Raw genomic sequence first — 4948 nt, 5'->3', positions numbered from 1 at the left:
AAAAAAAAGGCCCAGTTTCGACTTTAATTTTCTCACAAGGTACTGAATATGAGGCCCAAAAGAAAGAGAATCATCAATTAAAAATCCCAAGTATACTTAGATACTACTTCAATCTCCAAACCTTGAAGAGTAGTGATTGAGCATGAGTTTGAAAGTCCAGACTTTCTTTTTGTAAACATCATAAGTTTAATCATATGATGTGCTATTTATTGTATTCATGCTCAGTGAGTAGCTAAGGAACAGATTAAAAAATTATTTAAAATAAATGAAGTAGCAACCATGAAACTGAGGTGATGTCACCAATCCACAGCCCAGATTTAACTCCAGTATTACTTCTAAACCATAGCTATTGCTGTCATTGTTACAGATTGAGGGCTCTCACTATGCTCCCCATGACTGTAATGTCACTGTAATGAGAGAGCAATAAATCAAATGCTTTATTGTGCAGGAGCTCTTCTGAAGTGGAAGTCACCATCATGTCAAGCAGGGCAACAGGGCAATACATTTTAGTGCCTTGTGCAACATTATTACTTGTTGCAGTAGTGTCTGGACAGAAGAATTACATTTTAGAAGTCAATAGCTTTGTCTCTACATTACCTGTCAGACTCTGTTCCTTGTATTGTGTGTGTTCTGCTCCCCATGTGTTGTCCTTTGACCATATTTGGTTCTTCCTGTTCCTGTTCTGATTATGTTGATTTGTCTATCATTTGTGCTCCTTTATAAGCCTGTCTCCTATCATTTGATGTCCGTCCGGTATTGTGAATGTCAACCTCCTCAGCTACGTGTGTTTTCCTGATTCCCTTGATTTCATTAAAATCTCCTTGTTGATGTACTCTATGTCTCCTCGTTCCTCGCTCCACGCTCCAGCACAGTAGCAAACGTGACAATACCATAGAATACATTTTAGTGACACTTTATTTTTGAGACCACTTCTCATTATTAACTAGTTGCTTATTAGCATGCATATTACTAGCATATTGGCAGTTTATTAGTACTTATAAATCACATTTTAATGCCTTATTCTGCATGACCATATTTTAGATTCTTTAATCCCACTTCATACCCAAACTTAACAACTACCTATTAATAAGCAGCAAATTAGGAGTTTATTGAGGCAAAAGTTGTAGTTAGTTAATCATTAAAAAATTGGGACCTTTTGCATTTACATTAAAATTATAATATAGCTTTACTGACCATCACAACATAAATAATTTACATTGTACCTTTAATATCGCTTCAAATGCATCACCATAATTTATACAATATGACAATATAATATTCAGACACAATTTGACGGAACTGACGCTATCAGAGGAGGACAAACTTGAACTGAATTGAGCTGAATATTGAAACCATCGTCTTCAGCTTTATGCTGAGTCGAATTAGTTCATAATTGAATTTTGCAACATTGACACTGTTATCGAACTGAATTGAATCCACATTGAACTGACTCGAGCTGAATAACAACACTGCTGTCTTCAGAAGAGCTGTTTATCACTGACTTGTTTCATAATGATTGAATAACCTTCACTATTGTCTTATTGAGCTGATTTATAGCAGAATTTTGTTTTTGCCTTATTTTTGAAGTTTGCATCATTTATTCTGTTACTTTCCTTATTAATACTGTGAAGCTGCTTTGAAACAATTACTGTTGTATAAAGCGCTATAAAAATAAAGGTGACTTGATTTGATAGTATATATTTATACCTCTTATTATGCTTTAGTATTTTTTGTATTATTTTAGTCAGCATCATTTCATTTAGAAACATGTCTGTGAAGGTTAAAGTGAACCAGAGATGAGAGCTGAGAGCACAGCAATATGTTTTCTGTATGTCTTTCTACTCATTAGATGATCTTCCTTCTGAAGCAGGAATGAAGACAAATTTCTTGAGCAAAAATGCCCTGGAGAGACGTTTATTGCCAAACTTTGTTACAGTGAGGCAAGGTACATGTGATGTTGTTCTGATGTGACTGTTGCTGGAGGAAATCCTTAGATGAACAGATGTACTATCTGTGTTTTACCTGCCACATGAGTGTGTGTGTGAGTGTGCTCTTCAGGGCAAGTTTACATTAATTTGATAGATTAGCATGATGGAGCTATTTAAAAGATGGTCATTACTTTAAAATGCATCTTCTTTCCCTCTGAATTGCTCTGAATGGCTGTTCTCACTGGTGTAATTGTAATTCTCAGTACGAAGGGAATATGGATTGCCCCTGTATACCAGGATAAGGTGTGATACAAGACAATAAATCCTGCAGGAATAGTTATTGATTCAAAGCACAGTCTCAGTTAGACGCAGGCTTTGCATGTAACACTGTAATGATAGACTATGAGAGACAGTTCTTTTGTTGATAGGCTTCTTTGAATTGAATTGAATACATTCCTCTATTTGCCATTACACGTAATAAAATTGTCAATAAGAATTTCAGAACAAAATAATAATAATAATAATAAAAACACTGTTCTGTAAAGCCCACCGCCTCAGAGTTTTTTGAAAAATATTGAAGTACAATCAGTCAAAATGTAGACTTTCAGTTCTGAGAAATTGTTTGTGAACCCTGAGAAACTGTATTTCAAAACTATTTGTTAGTAAAGATAAATCTTATTTATAGAGTCTTAAAAAGAATGTATGGCCCTGAAAGAAAAAATTACAAAACATACAGACATTAAATAAATTCAGAGAGAGAGAGAGAGTGAAGGAATTGAGCACCAAATTTCTTGCCAACAGTCCAACAAAATATTTCACGCATAACACTTTACAATAAGGTTTCCTTATTAGTATTACAGTAGTTACCTGCATTCTTTTTAACACATTTATTAATCGTTTTTAACATGCACTAACACATCAAAAATTCTAAATTCTTACTATTAACTAGTTGCTTATTAGAGTGCATATTATTAACATATTGGCTGTTTATTAGTATTATAATATTCTGCATGACCATATTCTACATCCCTAATCCTACCCAATTACCTAAACATAACAACTACCTTATTAATAAGCAGCAAATTATGAGTTTATTGAGGCAAACGTTGTAGTTAATGGTTTGTTAATAACGAGAACTGGATCTTGAAATGATTCAGTGATTCAATTAAAAGACTTCATTCCTGAAGGTATCAACGTTTTGAACAAATCGATTGAATTCACAAAAAGATGTGAAGAAGTTTGTAATGGAATAACTGAAGGCTAGGACAGGTACCTCTTGTACTAGAGCACAGAAACCTTTCTGAATGCATGTAACACTCTCTGCAAATGTAATGACGTGATTACTGCTATATGTTATAGTACTGTCAGAGCTGAACAGGAAGAAAAAGCCTTGGGATGAGACAGTGTCCCTGAGGGGTGCCAGCATTCACAATCTGACACTTGTGCCAAAACGCTCTTGTGCATTTTTATTGCATTTTTATCCCCACAGAGGAATGGTTCATAATTGAAGGACTATGTAAAATAGTTTGTGTTATATAATATACATTATGCATAAGGAATATTATAGTTTTTTATGTTTTTAGTTTTGATGGATATTTATTATAAAAGACGGAGGTGTGAATTGGCAGAAGGCATAATTGCAAACATTGACAGTAATTGGGGATATGGAATGTAGTGAGAGGAATGGGAATTTAAGCTTTGAAGAATTCAGGCTCATCTAAAATGTACTATACAGAGTCTATACCTTATACAGTGCACATCATCAGGCATACATTTCTCAAGACATGATTAATAGTAGCTTTTAAGGAAATCATGCACAGACTTTTATTCTGATGGTGTAGTACTATTAGGTGGCAATTTGAAGTCAAAAATAATCCATCTGCATTCAAATAGCTTCTTTTGCCTTTCTCTCTCACTCACTCATAAAACACACTCAACCAATCCAGTTGAGGAAAACAATGCAGAAACTAAAAAAAGGGTTTGACTAGTGTTGTTCTTTTTCTTTGTAATCTAATGAGTATTAGACATGAAAAAGTAAGTTCCTGCCCCTAATGTGCAGGAGACAGCCAGAGCTTTGTGCTGATGCACTAATTCTTCAATCTAATTACTTTAATTCACTCAAAAGACACCGCTATTGATTGTGGGATTCAGTTCAATAAGTGTAACACTGTTTCACAGCAGTGTTAGAGCTGTTATTTTACTTTTGAAAAAGTGATTTCTATATCTAAGATAAAAAGGGTATCTTAGTTTAATTTACTGATTTCTTGCATATCAGATTTGCTGTAAACATCTGAATGCATTATAATGTGTTTCAGTTTTGGTCACGTTATTTTAAGGTGCAATTCTCAATATTAACAAACCGTTAACTACGACTTTTGCCTTAATAAGATACTTATTTGCTGCTTATTAATAGTTAGTAAGGTAGATGTTAAGCTTAGGTATTGGATAGGATTAGGTATGTAGAACATGGTGTGGTGGCTTCTGCCGATGCTGTAAGGAATCATTCTTCAAGTCTTGGGGTTTTGATGCCAGAAGATAGACTTTATTCTTCAGATGAAATAAAGCCGAGAAAAACTCTGTAGAGCAATCTCCAGACTCTTTTTCTGTACCCTCTTATATACTGTTCTTTCTCTAGGCATGTTCAATACATTTCATTCATATCTGTTATGGGATCACGATGCAGTCATGAGGCCTTAATTTTATGTTCTGTGAAAATAAGGGCCCCATTATGTGCCATCATGTGCTTATCATGTACTTCACCATATGTCTGCACATTCCATTTTCATACAGATTTCTATACATGCAGGCAAATACACATGATTATAATAGTAGAATAACTTAATACATAAATGGCTATATTCATATATACTTGATCAGTATAATTAATAAATCTTCGCTGATTGTACTTCATGTAATTTAATTAATCCCTTCTGTAGTTTTATTTATTTATTTATTTTTATTATTATTATTGTAATTTAGAATTAATATTGATTCAAACCCTAATTTAACTTAATCTCTTG

The 4948-nt window shown here is 33.8% G+C and overlaps 1 long non-coding RNA gene across 1 annotated transcript in view; it reads left to right on the top strand.

The window, feature by feature from the left end:
- LOC107746260 (uncharacterized) overlaps window positions 1-4541 on the top strand; it is a 24582-nt gene extending 20041 nt beyond the window's left edge. Inside the window, exon 3 of the long non-coding RNA XR_001640673.1 lies at window positions 4392-4541. This is a non-coding gene — a long non-coding RNA (uncharacterized LOC107746260). The remainder of the gene's footprint in view (window positions 1-4391) is intronic.
- The last annotated feature ends 407 nt before the right edge of the window (window positions 4542-4948 follow it).

This window comes from Sinocyclocheilus rhinocerous, unplaced genomic scaffold (assembly GCF_001515625.1).
Source record: "Sinocyclocheilus rhinocerous isolate Xijiao unplaced genomic scaffold, SAMN03320098_v1.1 scaffold198, whole genome shotgun sequence".
Lineage (NCBI taxonomy): Eukaryota > Metazoa > Chordata > Actinopteri > Cypriniformes > Cyprinidae > Sinocyclocheilus > Sinocyclocheilus rhinocerous.
This window is presented reverse-complemented; position numbering and strand designations above follow the sequence as displayed.